At 28.8% G+C, this 21,170-nt stretch overlaps 1 long non-coding RNA gene and 1 pseudogene across 1 annotated transcript; one reads left to right on the top strand and one right to left on the bottom strand.

The window, feature by feature from the left end:
• Nucleotides 1-646: 646 nt before the first annotated feature.
• On the bottom strand, nt 647-19,381 carry LOC145094951 (syntaxin-71-like; annotated as a pseudogene).
• Nucleotides 19,322-19,715, top strand: LOC145094952 (uncharacterized). Its single transcript, XR_013703664.1, has 2 exons — nt 19,322-19,437; nt 19,515-19,715. It is a non-coding gene; the product is annotated as an uncharacterized LOC145094952 (long non-coding RNA).
• The last annotated feature ends 1,455 nt before the right edge of the window (nt 19,716-21,170 follow it).

Raw genomic sequence — 21,170 nt, 5'->3', positions numbered from 1 at the left:
TATATATATATATATATATATATATATATATATATATTAACCCATATAATATATGAATTTCACTAACTTGTTGAAAATAAATGGAGGTTTAAGAGAAATAACAAGAACCGGAGAAAGAGACAAGTTGGATGAATTAAATGAGTAAATGAAGGTATATTTGTCTCTCTATTATTTTTTTCAATGGATAGATAAAAAAACTTCAGTGAAAATATGAGGTCTCTTAAATAAAATCAAGCAAAATAAGACACAAACTATAACAGTTCCGACTTTCTATAAAATCCTGCCTTCCAAAAATTACATATAAAGCATTTACGTTTAGTCATTCTCATACCCAGCAATAAAAGTACCGAATCATCAAATATTGTATCTTGGCCTTGCGAAATTCACTTTAATACACTGCAATAACAATAAATGTGTATTTAGTTAGATGTAGTCGAACTACATAAGTCTGATAAAAATTATTTTAAGGGCAATGTTTTGAGTAAGAAGAGAAATTAATTTGATTCCTATTTTTTATGCCTATAAATATTTATATCTAATAAAATTATGATAAGTGAATATATCAAATAAAATTAAATTGGATGATGAAGAATACTTATAGGAATAAAGTATGAGGTAATTTAATTTCTCTACCAAGAAATATAACTTACTTGTATAGGTATGCAGCGATCCCAAGAATTAAACATAAGAGTATGATATCCACACAAAAGTTTCTGCTAGATCTCAACTAAAAAATATTCACCGACACATGCAATTAAATAAAGAAATATATAAATAAATAAAAGAATCTCAAAAAAGATTTATATAATTTGTTACCTTTGTTACTGTATCCTTGAGTCTAACATTGGTGTTTCTCAAATCGGAAGCAGCCCTTTCGACCTGGAATTATGGTTGTGTGACACTGTGACTACAGAATTTTATTGTGTTTCTTACGGATAAAAAAATGGAAATCATGTAGTTTAGTTTTTAATTTTTATAAATGGCAAATTAGATAAAAGTGATTATATTTTAGCTATCTTGTGATTTAAACACTATATTTTTCTATGTCAGATCATTTTAACATTTATACCAAGTTAAAACGGTGACAACAAGAAAAAATTTAACAAGTTTAATGATTTTGATAAATATGTTAGACACTAAAGTTTGACACTAAATCCTAGCAAATTTTTTATCTATGTCAAAGCGATCGACATTAACAAAAAAAAATTGTCAAACTTAAATAATTTTCATTGAGAACTAAATATAGTAATTAAACCATAAAATTGACCGAAATATAGTAGCGTTTATTTATTTGTCATTTTAAATTGTAAAAAAGTCACTAAATTTCCCGAAAGTTTTGATTTTGATATCATCTTGTTTTTTTCTCAATTATGTCATTATTATTATAATTTTGTTGCATATCAATCAAATGATCGGTTCTTTCTATTCTCCAATAATCAATCTGCCCAAATTACAATAAAGTAACTTAGCTAGTTTACCGAAAATTTCGATTTTAACACCATGTTTTTTTCTTAATAATTTCATTACATTTAAGTTATGGGTAATATTTTCATCTTTACTTTATTATGCCTACCAACTTGAATTTATACTAATATCTTGAATGACACAATATCTTGAACTAGCTACATCGTGACATTAGCATCATATTTCTTGCATTGATCAATGCATGGTTAAAGACTTATTCAAAAAGGTACATGGTCAAAGAGAAGAGACGTTGAGTCCTTTAAAATGAACATTTCTAGATTATAGAGAAGATGTGTTGGATCTCCATCATGATAGCTTGGTCATAACATTATATGTGACTAACCATGTCAGAAGAATCTTAATAGATTATATTGGTAACTTGATGTCTCCAAATGTGTTCTTGGATTCTGTATTGAATCCTAAAGGAAGATTGGGAATCAGAAGACTAATATGGCTATCGGTCCAGTGCTAATCAATCATTTGAACACGATGGCATGAAAGGAGGGGGTTGCAATGCACCACACAACTGCCAACTAAGACCGATCTCTCTTCTCACGCCAAAAAAAAAAAAAAAAAAAAAAAAAAAAAAAAAAAGGTAATCGGATCTCGTCTTCCCATCTTATTTGATGTTCCGTTTGGTGGAAGCTTTGATCCGGATGTGTAAGTTTAAGATACGTAGATGTCGCTGCAGGAATAGATGCTAGTGGAGGTGCCAGTGGTGATGGAGTTGGAGTTTGGATGATGGTAATGGTGACAAGGAGGAGTGTCGAGGTATGTTCTATGAAATGGGTGGATGTTCCCTATCTGAGAATTTGTGGGTCTGATTAAAAACCCATGTTTCTATTCTAAAAAAAGGGTATGCATTTAAATCTTTATGTAGGAAATGGATTGATTACAATGTATGGAAAATGTAACCGGTTACTGGAAGGACGCTAGGTGTTTGATGAAATGTATAGTAAAAATATCATCTCCTGGAATGTTATGGTAGCTTCATACGCCCAAATTCGGATGTTTGATGATGCGTTGGAGATTTGTAAGACGATGATGCAATGTTCTACCTTAAAAATCTAATGTAGGCACCATGGCTAGCCTTTCCCTGCTGTAACAATTTCTACCCCGTCTACCAACGAGGTGTTTATGAAAGAAATGTTCACGAATCACGGTAAAGAGAGTTTAATTCCTTGGAATGTAATGATAGTTGTGTATGTCAATAACTCGATGCCTAGAGATGTAATTAATCTTTATCAATAAATGGAGAATTACGTAATCAACCCGGATTCAATCATAGTTGCTATGATCGGAGTGTGGTGGTGGTGGTGAAATTGGGAGAGAGAGAGAGAGAGAGAGAGAGTGTGAGTGTGTTTGTGTGTGTGTGTGTGTCATAAGGACCATTTGTATGCAAAAAATAAAGGGTATTTTTATCATTTACAATTACTTACCAGAATATATTAACAATTTAGTCATAAGGACCTTTTTCTTGTGCAATATTTGCTCCAAAGGGACCATCTCAAGGAAAAACTTTCCTAGGGACCATATCAGGAAAAAATTGTAAAGCTAAAGGACCACCCATGTAATTTACTCTAAAAATAAATAAATCACAAGATTAGTTTTTATCATATGAAATCAAGATTGAGTTTGATCCGATTAGGAGTTGTTTCTTTTATTTTTCGGTTAAATTTTTTATGCATAAGGTACATGAACGGGTAATGATGTATGTATGGACAAAATCTTGTATATTTCATTTTTAAACTAAAAAATTGTCTTAATAATACTAAATATTAGGTCTGACAATCGTATTGTGTTTTGGTTACCAGATCACGGGTTGGCATGTTGGCGTAGAAATTTTTTTTATCGATTTTAACATGAGAGAAGTAGAAAAAAATCGAAATTGGTATACGTAAACGGTTGGTGTCTAAATACATTAAGTCATATTCTTTTGGCTTAACTCATTAAGTCATGTTTTTTTAGCTTAACTCATTAAGTCATTATATTAATAAAGTCAAAATGAAATAGTCATATGTATTTATTAAAGAATATATATGAATCCAGATTAAGTGTTTAGTGGGATATTGATTTGGTAAGAAATTTTTTTTGGTAGAAATGTAAGAAATTTTTTTCGGCTTATTTTTTGACGAACAAAATAAATGAATCACTAGATGAATCGATAATAAGATGATTCACCAAAAAAAAATTCCGAAAAAACATTTCGACGATTTACTTTTACGATGATTTTGTTGATATTCACCAAAATTATAATAAAAGTGAATTTTTTTATTTATTTAAAAATGAATCATGAAGATGTTTTTTGGGAACTTTTTCTTGTGAATCATTTTACTTTTGAATCATCTAATTATTCATTTCGTTTGTCTGCTAAAACAATATGTATATAAAAAATTTGTTACCTTCCTACAAAAAATTTCCGTTCTTATTTAATCTTAATTAAACTATAAGAATCGTTAAATTAAGATACTCACATAATAAAACTAAGATTTAATTTGGTTCATTTCAACCCGAAAATAAGATTACCTTGTCATCAATTTCATCTATCAATGGCACTTGTCTATCAACTTCCTGTACCATTAAAAAACTTAAAATTTAAATTATTTTTATCATATATATATATATATATATATATATATATATATATATATATATATATATATATATATATATATATATGTAACTTTTTTTATTGCGTACAAATGATTGATATCACCATACCTCTTGCATGTCCTGAGCCATGTTTTTCAGAGTACCAAGTCCTTCTGCAATCACATCCAACCCTTCGTCCTACATATAATTAAATTCATTGAGTATTTGTCAATATTGATGTCTCAAGAGATATATTAAAGCATCCTTAATATGAGTTCTTTTAGAGAAAAAAAAATTTGTTTTGAAACAATGAAAAAAACTTCACATCTATTATGGAAGAGTTCAGTTGTTTTCATCCGAGATTCAAAACCCAATTTTGACAATCATCTTGTAATTTTTTTTTCTAGCTTATTGCTAGTTTATAAAATTCAATTGTTTCAAAACTAACCTTACGGAACATGTTTTAATTTTGTGGATGTTGTAATATATTTAGATATGAAAAAAGGCAAATAGTCATAAGGGAATAGTCAATTTTAGATCAAATATTGACCTAAATAGTAATTTCATGTTGTTATCTTGATAATTGACTCAAATTCAAATTAAGTTGCAATCTTCGCATTTCATATTCTTCTCTAAATTTATTGGTGTCATCAGTATGTTGGTAGTAGTTGTTATCAAACGTTTCATCTGATATTACCATAAGTCAGTAATCAAAATAAAATATCGATATATAATTAAAAACCAAACACAAAACATACACATCCAATAATCACCTTGCATTGAGTCAAATATGATTTTTCTATTTGAACTTGATGATTCCAAACCAGTTATCGGTTGAGTTTTGGTTGTTACACCATCAGGGACAACTTTAATTCTCTCTTTAAGTGCTAAGACCAACTCATTTCGTGCCTGAAGTTCATCCTTAGAAAGACCTTTTACCTACATCATGTATATTTTAATCGGTATTGATGTGATGAATTGAATTGTGTAACGGAAATTGACATAAATCAAACAATCCTGGTCCCATGATTTCTATAAATGAGAACGTACATAGGAAGAACCGTATATAAACCTAGAAAAGTATAAATCATATCATATCATATCATACTATATTATAAAGGAAACATTTTTTCTTTCACCACATTCATTTGAAACTCTCATTCATTTTTTCTTTCACCACATTCATTTGAAACTCCCATGACTTTTCAATTTCTTTCTAATAATGATTATAAGTTAGTTAATAAGATTAAAGAAATATCAAATCTAAAGTGTAATCATATATAAACTAAATTTCAATATTAAAAGAATATATTTACTTCTACTTATAAAGTTATTTTTTAAAATATCACATACTATATTATAAAGGAAACATTTTTTCTTTCACCACATTCATTTTTCCTTTCACCACATTCATTTGAAACTCCCATAACTTTTCAATTTATTTCTAATTATAATTTGGTTAATAAGATTAAAGAAATATCAAATCTAAAGTGTAATCATATATAAACTAAATTTCAATATTAAAAGAATATCTTTAATTCTACTTATAAAGTTAATTTTTAAAATATACTTAATTTATTAGTTTTAATATATTGTTGGATGTAAACCATTATCATTTTAAAGCTACAACTTTTGAACAATTTGTATAAAATATTTAAATTATAAACTTAAATATAACATTACAGGACCAAGCTAAATATAAATTTTATTTTAACTTACACAACTCAAATAATATTTTGTAAATAGTTAAGAGTGATAAATTATAATGTCATTCTAATAATGATTATAATTTGGTTAATAAGATTAAATAAATATCAAACCTAAAGTGTAATCATAAATAAACTAAATTTCAACATTAAAATACTATCTTTACTTCTACTTATAAAGTTATTTCTTTAACTTTTAACATATTATACTTAAGTTATTAGATTTAATATGTTGTTGTATATAAACCATTATCAATTTAAAGCTACAACGTTGGAACAGTTTGGACAAAATACTTATACTGTTAATTTAAATATAACATTACAGTGTCAAGTTAAATATAAATTTCAGTTTCACTTAAAAAACATAATGAATATTTTATGAATAGTTAAAAGTGATAAATTGTAGTGCTAAATGCAAAAACTAAATTATAATATCAATTTAACTAAATTATTTCCTAAAGATATTTCTATAATTGTTAAAAAATTTCAAATAAGTAGCTTAAAATAACTTACAATAACAATAGTTAAAAATAACTCTATATAAATGATTATATTGTTACTTTTAAAATAAAAAAACAATGTCTGATGTTTTAAATAATTATAATGACAGAAATTAAAACGTTAAAAAAATAAATTTTAAAAATTAATTAACAATAACAAAGACTATAAATAACATTAAGTCATACATTATATTTAATTTTATTCATGTGTAACTTGCGGGTAGAAGTCATTCAAATGGTTGAGATTATACAGTTATAATAAATGTATATATATTATCATATAATTCAAAATAATCAATATATTATATCAATTTAGTATATGAGTTATTATATCAAATTAACAACAACGTTATTGTTATATTTAAAAAAACATATATTTGTAAAGATTTCAATTATATAGATGTTTCTGCGCAACACGTGGGCATTCGTCTAGTATAATTAATAATCACAACTTAGAAAAGTACAAATACACCAAAGAGTATGTCTATTAAAAACATCAACAATAGGAGTTTATTATTTGTTCCATATATATATATATATATATATATATATTGTTGTAAGACTTGTCGAGTTGACCGATTACTCGGTACAGTACTCCCTATTCTGCCCCTTACGGAGACGAGTTATAGAATCCGAGTATTCCTCGATCTGCCCCTTATTGAAGCGAGAATGTTGTAAAATTCGGTCAACTCGGTGATTAATATGTATAATATACTTAATGATTTATTATTTAACACACACACACACACACACACACACATATATATATATATATATATATATTAATTTTTGTGTATTCATATTTATCTAATTTGTTATATATTTCAATCCATTTTATGATTTTAACTTATGATTTTGACATATATAATTTTCCTAAAAATATTTCTACATGAATTACCGAATCCGAATACTTTCTGAGCACTCAGTACTCGCAGTCAACCGAACAATTATCGAGTAGCGATGTCTACAACATTATATATATATATATATATATATATATATATATATATATATATATATATATATATATATATATATCAAAACTCTTATATTACTTTTATATTCATGAAAACCTTATATTAAGATTTACTTTTAAAATTAAAAAAATTACAGGGCTTAAAGAAAAATGGATGGCTCAAAATGTGGTGTGACATTTTGTTTTAGAGTAAATTACACGAATGGTCCCTATGGTTTGGGGTAATTTATGCGTTTAGTTCTTAACTTATTTTTTTAATTCGGAAAGTCTCTACTGTTTGTTTTGTTATGCAATTGGTCCCTATTATTTGTTTTTGTTATGCGTTTGGTTCCTGTCTTACCTAAAAAAACTATTATTTAAATAGGAAAAAGTGGTGGGATAGGTCAGGTAAGACCAAAGCGCCTTTGGCCTAGCGGTAAGGAGTGACTTTCTCGAATGAGAGGTCATGAGTTCAAGTCTCACTATGAGACGTAGGTGGTGTTTAGGGTTAGATTAGGACTAGATTAGTTTGCCGTTTCTAAAAAAAAAAGTCAGGTAAGGTGAGGGGGTGGAGTTAGGGGTGTGTCTATTTAACTAAATTAAAAAATCATGGGCAAAATAGTTTTTTTTAGGTAAGATAGGGACCAAGCGTAACAAAAACAAACAGTATGGACCTTCCAAATTAAAAAATAAGTTATGGACCAAACACGTAAATTACTCTAAACCATAAGGATCATTCGTGTAATTTACTCTTTGTTTTAATATGACATGGATATTATTAGGCTAATATCAATTAGTTAGGGAAAAAAATAAGATGTTGATTCCATACACATAAATGAAATAAGAAAGAAAAGTAGATGTAGGTATACACATGTCTTCAAACACATTAGAGTAAATTGACGTAACATTTTTAGTTGGATATTTCAAATGTTCTAAATAATGTGCGGTATGGACTTGACGGTAATGTCAAAGTTAAGTCATGTCAAACATTGATGAACCATGACGTTTTACAAGGCGTGATTATTTTATATAAATTAATAAAGATAAATAATATATTTATTGACTTTTATTAAATATATAAAGTTTTTTGAATTGTTATATTAATCTTTAATATAAAAAAAATTAACGAACACACAATTATTTTAGAGCTGATCAGAAAAAACAAAAAAAAATCTGCACTTTGAAAAAAACTCGCACAATAACGTGATATGACGCACTTTGACACGTAATTTGGATGTCACGCTTAACAAACTCATCATGGACATTTTCGTAACGACTATGTTATGCCTCGCGTTATGATGCGCTTTTTAGAATCATGGTCATTTCTTGCAAATGCGTAGAATTTTGTTATATATGAAAATTAAAAACTAATATAAATGTTTTTCTGAACATAAAATTGAAATGTATGAGTTTTTTTAAATATGAAATAACTAAATATTAAAAAAAATTAAAATAATAATAATTTTAAATATTATATTCGTGAATTAATTAATCCTTTGTTCGAAGCAAAAACGAGTGGCATATAGACTATATAGATCACGAATTGGGCTTTCGACCCAAGCGCTTTAACATGTCCCTAGTCGCATGCTAAACATGGCTCATGCAAAACTTGTCTTACGGCCATATCTCTTAATTCTTAAACCATGTTTTCGTTTTCTTTAAGCTATAACATATTTTTAATAATTTTTTGACTTCCATCAACTAACTATTTATAAGAATATACTTCTTAATAATTTTTTACTATAAGTTACGAAACTTAGTACAAATCAAAAAAAAAAAAAATATATATATATATATATATATATATATATATATATATATATATATATATATATATATATAGAGGTTATTTGGAAAACAAAAAAACCCTAAAAATCATAAAAATGCATAAAAAAAATACCTAGAGATCACAAAACTTTTTTTTGACATTTTTTAAGAAAAAATCGCAGCTTTTTAAAGAAAATCGCTGAAAAAAAAATTGAAAAAAAAAACTTTTTTTTATTAAAAAAAAAAATTAATACTTTATTTTTTTTCAGCGAATTTTTATAAAAAGCTGAGATTTTTTCTTAAAAAATGTCAAAAAAAAGTTTTGTGATCTCTAGGTATTTTTTTTTATGCATTTTTATGATTTTTAGGGGTTTTTTTAGGGTTTTTTGTTTTCCATAGAACCTAAACCTATATATATATATATATATATATATATATATATATATATATATATATATATATATATATATATATATATATATATATATATATATATATGATTTGTACTAAGTTTTGTAACTTATAGTAAAAAATTATTAAGAAGTATATATATATATATATATATATATATATATATATATATATATATATATAATACTTGCTAAAACTTTAAAGATACGAATTAAGGAATGTTAAGAAATTTAATTAGAAGCAATGACAATTTTAAAATATTAAATTTATGTATGTAAATAAATTTACATTTGCTAAACTAGATACCATAATTAATTAATTTACATCAATAGTATAAATATATAATATAAATAAAAGGTCTAAACATAAATATTTTATTTAAAAATGGTAGTTGTTTGTATTATTTAATAGCTAAGAATAAAATCTAATAGTTATTTCTTCGTAAAAAAACTAATTGTTAAAAGATATATATATATATATATATATATATATATATATATATATATATATATATATATATATATGGGAAATGTGAATATACCATTAAGGGTATATAAGCTTAGGTACCCAAACTCAATATAATTAATCGTTTTGTTTGATATATTTATTATAATGTTATTATACTTCAACCCTTAATTTGATTTACTTTGAAGATTTTCAAAATTTCAGTATTGTCTTCTTCTTATATCACATCTTTTTGTAGAACACCTCATAGGCTATATATATTATTGTTGAAAATGAAAATTATGTAAGAGGAAGGTAAATGTGAAATTTATAAAAATCTTAGAAGTAAATCAAATTAAAAGTTGAATTATAAGAACATTGGACAATTACAATGTATATGTATGATGCAAAACAATATAAAATAGTTAGTTTGAGTATCTAGGTTTATATACCCTTAAGGGTATATTCACTTTTCTCTCTCTCTCTCTCTCTCTCTCTATATATATATATATATATATATATATATATATATATATATATATATATATATATATATATATATATATATATATATTCTAACAATTTGTCAATCTAACCAAATAAGTAACATTAATTGGAAAATTGCATTTAACTAATAATAGTACAAAAAAAAATTACAGTACCTTAAAAACATATATTGATATTTGAAGAAACCATCTTAATACTCGAAGTTGCTTCGACAGATCATTCAAAGAGTAGTTTTTATATATGTGCTTGATCATTGTGGAGAAGTCTTTTCCAGGAGGGAGACAACTTTGTGATAATTACCTTTACCTGGAAGATCCCCTGATAAAGAGATAAAAAGTGTGTTCAACTTGTTACCGAAGACCCGGAGTTCATGCACTTGTTCTAAGAGTGGTCTTTCTTCGACTATTTAAAACTCTAATTATTTAGACACAAGATACTTGTTAGTACCTTCCTCGTGTGATTTGTACTTGAGCTCTAAGGTTTTTTGGAGCTCACTAGGATCTAGGAATGGTGCATATAGATCATAGAGGTGATTAGACAAGGAATTATTGATGTAACCAAGACATAAGTCCTTAGACTCTATATAGAGCTCGTAATTTTCCAAGTCAGAAATTGTTTTACAATCTAGAGCATCTCCTATTTCGGTGATCGTATTAACTGAAATTGGGGCAATTTAGGGTTTAGAACAAGACGAAAATAAATCATAACAAGCATAAACTTAACTTGTCAGGCCAACAGGAGTAGTTTTGACTCTCAAAACGGTCAAGTTTGACATGTTCTTGATTCATCAGTCTAAAATTTATAGAAGAAATTCCAATGGCTTTTTGTCTGAAAATTAATCACAATATATATATATATATATATATATATATATATATAAAAGATTTTTTTGTTTTAGACTTAATAGACAAAGAATATGATTATTAGAATTGTGAACTAATTCCAAATTGTTAGTAGAGTCCAAAGCAGACAACCCGATAAGTAATATCGAGAATTATATGTCAATTAGTCGCAAATAATATGTTCAGTTGTTATTATTTGTTTACTAAGTTTCGTCCATAAATCAATTCAATCATTGGTGATCAAATATAATTATAATAAAGGAATAAGGAGACTGCCTTATTGTCGAATGAATTAAGAAGATGAAATTGAAATTAAAACCAACCAGGAAGTTTCAAAATTTTAACTGTAACTACATCAAATAACTCTTGTACTTAAAGATTTTTATGCATTCTAAAGGTTGTAATCTACAACATAGAAGCCTAGGAGTTAATGATGTTATTGTTCGTTACAATAATAATGGAAGAACCGATATATGCAAAATGATTACTAAAAAATTGGAAGAAAAATGAATTGTGGAGGGGAAAGGAGAGCTGATATATATATATATATATATATATATATATATATATATATATATATATATATATATATATATATATTGGTTTTTGGTGGTGAATAATGGGACCTAAAGGGTCCGGTTAATAGTGGATTGATATCTTAGTTCGACTTCAAAAAACCTTGAAGTAATTTGAATTCAAATTCAAATACAAAGGTTATCTGAATGCAAACTTGAGGTTAACTAAATTCAAACAATGAGTTTATCCGATCTATAAAAACTTTTTGGAGGTTATCTACAAAGTCAACCATAGAATAACTTTTGTCGGTCGATCTAAACCCCATCCGACTCAAACCCAACCAAATTAAAGCTCTTCAGGTCTTAGTGATTGATAATCTATTGAAACTTCGTGGAGGTTATCCACGAAGTCAACCATCGGTCAACTCTAATCGGATCAGTCATAACCTGATCCGACCCGAGCCTAACCATAATCGTAAGCTCTTCGATTCTCAATGACTAGTAAGATCCGGAGACTTTCTAAAGGTTGTACACAAAGTCAACCATTAGTCAACTCTGATCAGATCGATCCAAACTCGAGTCAACCCAGACCTATGTAAATAGAATTTTATCGGATCTCAACGCCTAAAGTGCACCTTCTTGGTTAACCTCATGTTTCGTGTCCTCGACTCGGCTCGACCTAGCATGCATTTTGTCTTAGTTCATCCCGTAACCTTCACTAAAATATGTAAAGGCTTAAGGCAACGAAAGCCTTATAAAACCATAAAGTTTATTTTTCCCACTAATATGAAATAATAAAAAATTGTTAACTTACATATAATCTCATTAAATTTTCAACACAATTTCATAAGGGTGAGTAAGGGTTAGTTTGGGTCAGTTTTGACCAAAAACATAAATCGAAACTGATATAATCGGCTTTTAAAGAAATGGAACCGAACCCAAACCCAATCCATGGGTTTGGTTTCTTGGTTTCTCAGTTTTTTCGGGTTTATCCAGGTCAATTTTGGTTTATTGATACCAAGCACCTTAACCAAATTCTTGAGATGAGGAATACTTGCATAGTGGATTAAAGGTTGAGATGTTTCTTATATTAAACAGTCTGGGACTCCACTAATATGAGTTACCTTATGTGAACCGTTTAATGATACATTGAATATCCAAGGAACAAAGATAAGAAAATTAATGGAGAACGGTGTAGGAAAAAAGTTGAAAATAAAACGGAAAGCAAAAAATGAAGAAATTTTGGAGAAGAGCTTGACATGACAATATCACTTTTAAATGACCATGCATCTAGAGAAGTGCAAAAAAAAGCAACATATTTTGAAGTGAAACACCTCAGAACCACGTTAGAAAGTACAATGTTATAAATTTGAGTGGTATATACCATATCGTTTTTTAAGTTGTTAATCTCAGCTTGAATATTCGTTTGTGGGTGCCAAAAACTAACATGCCATTTGTTTTATTTGTATACAATAAATCAAATATCTTATGTACAAGATCAACAATCTTGTACATTGGTTCTCCCACTACATAGTTTCAATTTTTCAAAGGCTTACGCTAAGGTGATCTGCTTTCTCTCATTTTTTTTTATCAAGGAGGGTCTCCATGTTACTTTTTATAAAGCTATGGAGAATGGTCTTTTTTCGTGTCTGTCCATTGGTTTTACCATTCCCTTGGTTGTGTCTCATATATATTATGCAGATGATGCACTCTTTATTGTTGAGTGGAAAAACTCAAAAATTTCTAATCTGATCTGTATTCTTCATTGCTTTCACCTTGCTTCTGGGATTAAAATAAATTTGAATAAAAGTAAATTAGTGGGTATTAGTGTGTCTCGCGTTTTGGTTGAATAAATAGCTACTTTTATAGGTTGTACTTCTATAAAGACTTTGTTTCCTTATCTTGGTTTGGTTTTTGGTGCTTGGTTTGAAGTGATGAAAAGAGTCATTTCCAAACTTTCTAACTGGAAAGTTAAAAATTTATCAGTTGGAGGAAGATTGACTCTGTTAAATTCAATTTTGGGTGCTTTGCCTACCTATTATTTTTCTCTTTATAAGGCGTTGATGGGTGTGCTCTCCAAGTTGGAGTCCATAAGGAATAATTTCTTTACTGGGGCTGATTTGGGTGAAAATAAAATGATTTGGGTCAGTTGGAATAAAGTCATGACACAAAAACAATTTGGAGGTCTCGGTGTTAGTCGTCTTTTTGCTTTGAATAAAGCTCTCCTCTTTAAATAGGCTTGCCATTTTTTCAATAACACATAGGCTTTGTGGGTTAAGGTTGTGAAAATCATACATGGTAATGATGGTGGCCTAAGAAAGCATTCTTCTACTTCTTTTGGTTCTCCTTGGATTTAAGTGGTGAAATCTATGGAAAATCTTAAGGTTAAAGGGATTGATCTTTTGTCTCCGTGCAAAAAGAGAGTTGGTGATGGTTCTGGGTCAGTTTTTGGGAGGATATTTGGATTGGGAATTCTTCTCTTAAACAAGATATTCCTAGGATTTATTCTTTGGAACTGTATAAACAAATTATCATGAAAGACAAGATGTCCCATGCTGGGTGTGTGGGTTCTTTTCGTAGATTGAATAGAGATTGGGGAGCTGAGAATCCTTAGTGGCGCGATTTTAATCAACTTTTGTCTTCCATTATACTCTCTGATATCAAGGATAGATTGGTCTGGTCGTTGGATGGTTTTGTGTGTTTAGTTTTGCTTCTACTCGTAGTCATATAGACAGATTTTTGTTATCAGTGTCCTCTCCTACTAGTTGGGTTAAAATGGTGCCTATAAAGGTTAATGTTTTTGGTTGGCGGCTGAGACTGAATAAACTACCAGGTCTAATTTGGAGATGAGGGGAATCGACATTTCGTCTATTTTGTGTGATGAAGATGTGGAAATGGTAAACCGCATGTTTTTTCTTTGTGACATAACTTCTTTTAGTATGTCCTATATTGGTAGATGGTGGAATATTTATATTTTAGTGGTGGCTTGGTTTGAAGACTGGCTCGCTTGGCTTTCTTCTTTTTAGTTATAAGAGTCTAAAAAGGTTTATTTAGAGGTGATTTTTTTAACTACGTGGTGGACGATTTTTGATAAGATTGTTACTCAATCGTTCTTTTGGGTTAATTATAGAAGGAGAAGGGTGTCCTTGAATTGGGTTGGGTGGTTAAAAGATCCTATGACTATTATTGTTTAATCTTTTTTTCATGTTTTGTATTTTTTTTTTTGTTTTCCGGCTAGCTTCTTACTAGTTTGGTGTTTTTATAATATCTTTGTCGTTCAAAAAAAATTATACATAATGAATCCTTAAACATAATAATTTCCTAAAAACATAATTATTAGAATTATAAGAAAAAGCATGATAATTATAGTACTACTTTTTTTTTTAACAAAAATACTACATTTAAGAATCTATTATTATGTAAAATTAAAACGACAAATACCAATTATGTTCATGAAAGATACTTTTTTTAACAATTTAAACTAATAAATTATCATTTTATTATTTATGTAAAATTTTATTATTTAAGACATAATGAATTGGTTGTTTTTATGGTGGAGAATAAGGAATCAATAACAAAGAATTTAATAGAATAAGATTGATTGGCACTCAATTAAGTTAAACTCGATCATAACAGGATGGTGTCCAATGTCATTTTTGAATGGGAAAACAATAGATTTTTTAAAGTTTAAATTAAATATATTATTAAATTTAATTGTGTTTAATGTATTATAGGAAAAAAAAAATAACAGAGTCGTATGAAATACCACTAGACTGCTAATTGCCTTAGCAACAATTTGTAATTTGATGATTCACCAAATGGATGTTAAAACAACATTCTTAAATGGTGATTTAGAGGAAGTGGTGTATATAAAACAACATGGGGGGTTTTATTATGCCTGGAAATGAGCATAAGTTGTGCAAGTTAGTTAAATCATTGTATAGGCTAAAGCAAGCACCGAAACAGTGGCATCAGAAATTTGATGATGTTGTCTTGTCACATGGTTTCAAGTTGAATCAATCAGACAAGTGTGTATACAATAAGTTTGATGAGTCTGGCAAAGGAGTGATCATATGCTTGTATGTAGATGACATGTTAATCTTTGGTACTGATCAAGGGCAAGATGACATGACCAAAGAGTTTTTATCATCTCAGATCTCCATGAAGGATATGGGGGATGTAGAAGTGATTCTTGGAATAAGAATCAAGCGTGAACATCAAGGAATCTCAATTTCACAATCTCATTACATTGAGAAAGTGCTTAAGAAGTTCAATTGTTCTGATTGTTCTCATGTAAGTACACCTTTTGATCCAATTTTGGAATAAGAATCAAGCGTGAACATTAAGGAATCTCAATTTCACAATCTCATTACATTGAGAAAGTGCTTAAGAAGTTCAATTATTCTGATTGTTCTCCTGTAAGTACACCTTTTGATCCAAGTATGAAACTTATGTCAAATACTGGTGAAGCAGTTTCAAGTATTCAGATGTTATTGGGTGTTTAATGTATGTTATGGCCAAAATAAGGACTGATGTTGCATTTGTTGTAGGAAGCTAAGTAAGTTTACTAGCAATCCTAGTACTCATCACTAAAAAGCGGCAAGGAGAGTGTTGAAGTATCTAAAGAAAAACATGGATTTTGGTTTGACTTATGTAGGGCTTTTTTCAGTTATTGAAGTATATTCAGATGCTAGTTGGATCATTAATGTTGAGGACCATTCTTTTTGCAAGTGGTTGGATGTTTCTTCTTGGTGGAGGTGTCATTTTATGCGATTCTAAGAAAGAAACATGCATCACAATTTCAACTATAGAATTTGAATTTGTATCCTTTGCAACTGCTGGAAAAGACGCATAATGGTTAAGGAATTTGACATATGAAATTTCTTTGTGGACAAAGCCTATATCACCTATTTCTATACATTATGATAGTGCTTCCACCTTGGCAAAAGCATAAAATCAAGTGTATAATGGAACATCGTGACATTTGGGTGTTATGCACATTATGGTACGTGAGCTCATTACTCACAGTATCATTTCTGTTGAGTTTGTTCGTTCTCAAAAAAACTTAGTTGATCACTTGATGAAGGGGTTATCTAGAGACTTGGTAAAGAAGTCTGTTATAGGGATGGTTTTAAGGCCCACTTGATATCTCTATGGGTGAGATACCAAGTTCCCTTCTAATATAATGTTAGAAGTTGAATTCAATGTGGAAAGCTTACATATGGAGATTGAAGCACATTTGTTTACTACATCCCAAGGTATGTGCTTATAAACTGTATTGTTAAAGTAGGTTCATTAAGTTCTTAATAGTTCTTTTGAAAAAGTGCATTAATAGGTGCATGATATAGAAGGACTACATATGTGAGTGTGAAGTGATGTCGCTTCAAAAAGATTGGGCTAGGCTTTTATGTACTCATGAATGTATAGGACACATGGATGTAATAGTGTCAAGTATGAAACATTATATATTGTGTTTAACTTATGTGTATAGTATCTTCAGTTACTCAAATGAGTTGATGAGTTTAATCCTTCAGTTACTCGAGTGTTTGACATGTATATTATACTAATGTGAAAATTCAATTTCAAGATATTTTCATTTATGCATAAATTTGATTTTGTGTTTGCTTTTAGTTAATTAAGGATTATACTAAAATGGGGGAAGAATGTTGGTGATTTTAATGTTATCAACATAATTTGGTGTAATTATTACTAATAATGAGATAGGCAGAGTTTAATTTACTAACCAGGCTTGGAGGTGCGATGTACACACTCGATGTGATAATGAACTCGGGAATACAAGGGTCTGGGGGTAATGCCCCTGGGTGTAGGGTACCAAGGGGTTGTAGCCTCTTCGTAGAGTTTAGGGGCAGCACCCTTAGCAGGGTCCAATGGGCAAAGCTTCTAGCGGTGGTGACATCACTGTGATGTCAGAATTGGTTATGTCTTATAACCATATATCTAACCACTTGTTTTGGCTCCAAACTGCATGTAGCTACCACCAACTATTTTTCCTTCTTGTATAAGAGCATATTACATGTTCCAGAAAACGGGTTACAAAACTTACTCTTGAAAGTTATACTTATGGTTCTCTCTATCTCAAAAGAATACAAAACAACAAGGGATATTTTTCTGTGTTTCGAATTTGAAAGTGGCCTGATTTCCAAATTGCATCTATTGGATTATTCCAAATCAGATTTTGTGATACCTCAGACAAAAGGGTCGAAATCACAGATTTTGGAAATGATTGCAATCACGATCCCATAAATTATCCAAGTTAATTGATATTCTAAGACCCTGAAATCTTACATAATGGTGGATTTTTTTTCTCATTTTCAAATCATAACATTTACTTATTACTTCCTATTTAGCCTCAACGTTTTCTTTTGTTTCTTATTTGATATTATGTTTTGGATTATTTTTGATTTATTTTTAGTCATGAATTAGTCAACAATAGATATTTTAAAACGTAATAGTTTCAAATGAAAAATGAATGCATTGAAGGCAAGAATAAAACACACAACTTCTCCTTCAGGATGGGGTGTGTTAGTTGGTGAGTACACTATATGTATTTTATTGCTGGTTAGACATAAAGTTAGATCACGACTTTAATAAATATCTTAGATGGTGATTGGGTACAACTAGGAATATCTTTGTTATAGTACACTAGGTGTATTTTACTATTGATTAGACATAAATAGATCGTGAATTTAATAAATATCATAGATGGCGATCGAGTACAACTAAGAATATCTTTATTATAGGCCAAACTTTACTAAAATGTGTATTATTATATTTCAACATCAACAAAGAGGATACACCATCATAACATGGTAATCGCTTCGTTGCACAAAAAAAAAATCAAAATATAAAGAACAAAAATCAAAGTTGTTAAAATATTTAAAAAGCATATAACTAATGAGAAATTAAATAGCCTTCTACCTTTTGTTCTGCTATCTTGTAACTATTTTAAATTTATACACTTGTCATCATTTTAAATAGGTAGAAAAAAAAGTAAGAACAAAAAATAGGAAGCTATTTAATTTCTCATAAATAATTATTTTTGTGGCATTAACCTTTAACTTTAACTATAACGTTTAGTTTAATGTATTGGCCTAACCATATTGGAAATTTACAAAATGTTTAAATTAATATGTGCGAATGGAAGCCGTTTAAAAAGAAAAGATAAAAAAGAAACAAATAACGAATGTTCCGATAAAAAGTAAAATTCGCTTATTCCTTAATTATAAGTTAGAAGTAATGTAAATATATATGTCCTTAAATATTTAAGTTACGAGCATGTAAACCTTTTTGAAAGCTAAACGCTGTAATTTGGGAATTTCTTAGAGTAACCGAGCTTTCGTCCGTCGAATCTCGGCGTTCATCGCCACCGCCGTGGCCCTGTTCTTTTCCGCCGCAGCAACCTCCGATTTCTACACAAACCAAAAACAAAACTACATCTTAAACAACATACACAACGTGATAATAAAGTCTTTTGATATCGTAAAGATCTAATTACCTCCACAGCTTGATTCATATCGGATTCAATGGCGGTGTAAAGTCCGGCGAATGCATCGTTCCGATTGATATTGTTGGTGGCATCCTTTTGCTTGTCGACGTCGTATTTCTCGTACTTCTTGCATATTACATCTACTCTTGTTATCAAATCGATTACTCCCATCTATACCTGTAGAAACTTTGACTTGATTCTACAGATCGATTGTGATCGTATATCCGGTAATGTCTCTGGATACAAAGAGTTCGAATTGAGAAAATTTTGATCTTAAATCGACTTTCTATTCTTTTTCTCTCAGTAGATAATGGAGTTGAGAGTGAGGACAAAGCCGGCGATTTGGCGGAGGAGCGGGAGGAAACCGACGGAAAGAGCAAAGTACAAGTTCTCAAATGGCAAAAGTTTCATTTTTACCCCTACAGCTTTTTTGTTATGAAAATATATTCGAACATTATATACTCCTATACAATTTACATTATAATGCACAGTAGTTTTATTATTATTATTATTATTATTTAAATCAGGTTAAGAAAGATTTATAACTTATATGCTGCATTTTAAAGTAAAAAAAAAAAGTTTTAGCTTGGTTTATCCTAAATAGAAGGTCACTGTTCGATTCTCACATCTTTATTTTTTCAATTCTTTACAAATACTTTTATAATTTACCTTATTTCTTACACCTATTAAATAAGATTCGAAATAAGGTAATTCTGGTTATAGATGTTTCTAGCTTATTTGCTTTTGAATTTTCACTACGCTGCTGCTAATTTCTATCAATTTAGTTTAGGTTGGGTTTAATTTGGATATTCATAAATTGTTGGATACTTTGCCGGTATATATATATATATATATATATATATATATATATATATATATATATATATATATATATATATATATATATACTACCCGTGCAAAGCGGCGGGTGGCGAATAATTTGATCTCTTTAGAGTTAAAACTATTTTGCGTTCACTTCAAGAAATGGATATTAAATAACATCTATTTTTCAAGAGCATTATCATACCATATTAAGGGGGTGTTTGGCTAATCTTTTTTAAAACAACTTATTAGGTTCCACATCACTATAAGTTAAAAAAGTGTTTGGATTAAAATAACTTATTCCGGTGGAAACCTCTGATACGTCATTTTTTCATAAGTTACCCTACACTTACTTATTAACTTATAAGCTAATAAACTAATAAGCAATAAGCTTTTTTGCCAAACACCCCCTAAATGGTTATTACTTCCATTTATACATACCCAAACCACTTGTACTGTTTTTCGTACTCTTTTTTTTTTTTCGTTTTCCTTAATTCCTTTATTAATTTAATGTCCTACTAAGTAAAATGTTAAAATATATAAATAATAGTTTATAAAAATAAACCTTTAGAATATTAGGTGTTGTGATTCAAAAGTCGATAAATAGGCTTTTGAGAAGGTCAAAATACTCAGGTGTCAACTTGTTCATTGTGATTTTAAACCAAGTTTGGTCACAAATTAAAACATTTTCAATGATGGTATGTAATTCAAGGATTCATATTGATTTAGGTTCTCAAAACCTTAAAATATTGAACAAAATCTATATAAAACCTTATAATAAGGACAATAATCACCGTAATCAGGAAGTCAATGTGATGAAACTTGATATTATAAGGACCAATGATGAAAAAGGTTTCATTTTCAGACTAAACAAGATAAAAAATATACAAACTACCTTAATCATGTCAAATCTTGTGTTTGACCGTTCTTTATTGCAAAAGTAAGATGTCAAAATATACAAATTAATGATAATACAATGCTCTAACTGGTCCTCTTGGTTGAGTTCTTTGAACCTGCAAAGCCAACACATTAAAGAAACATAGTAAAAACCTTTTTAGGAACAAACCTGATATAATAAAGCCTTCACCCAATATATTTATAAGATAAAAATACAAAAAGTTAAAAATGATGAAATCAA

Source organism: Lactuca serriola, chromosome 3, assembly GCF_051521515.1.
Source record: "Lactuca serriola cultivar US96UC23 chromosome 3, Lser_US96UC23_V15, whole genome shotgun sequence".
Taxonomy (NCBI): domain Eukaryota; kingdom Viridiplantae; phylum Streptophyta; class Magnoliopsida; order Asterales; family Asteraceae; genus Lactuca; species Lactuca serriola.
The sequence above is the reverse complement of the archived record's forward strand: the minus strand, read 5'-3'. Positions and strand labels throughout refer to the sequence as shown.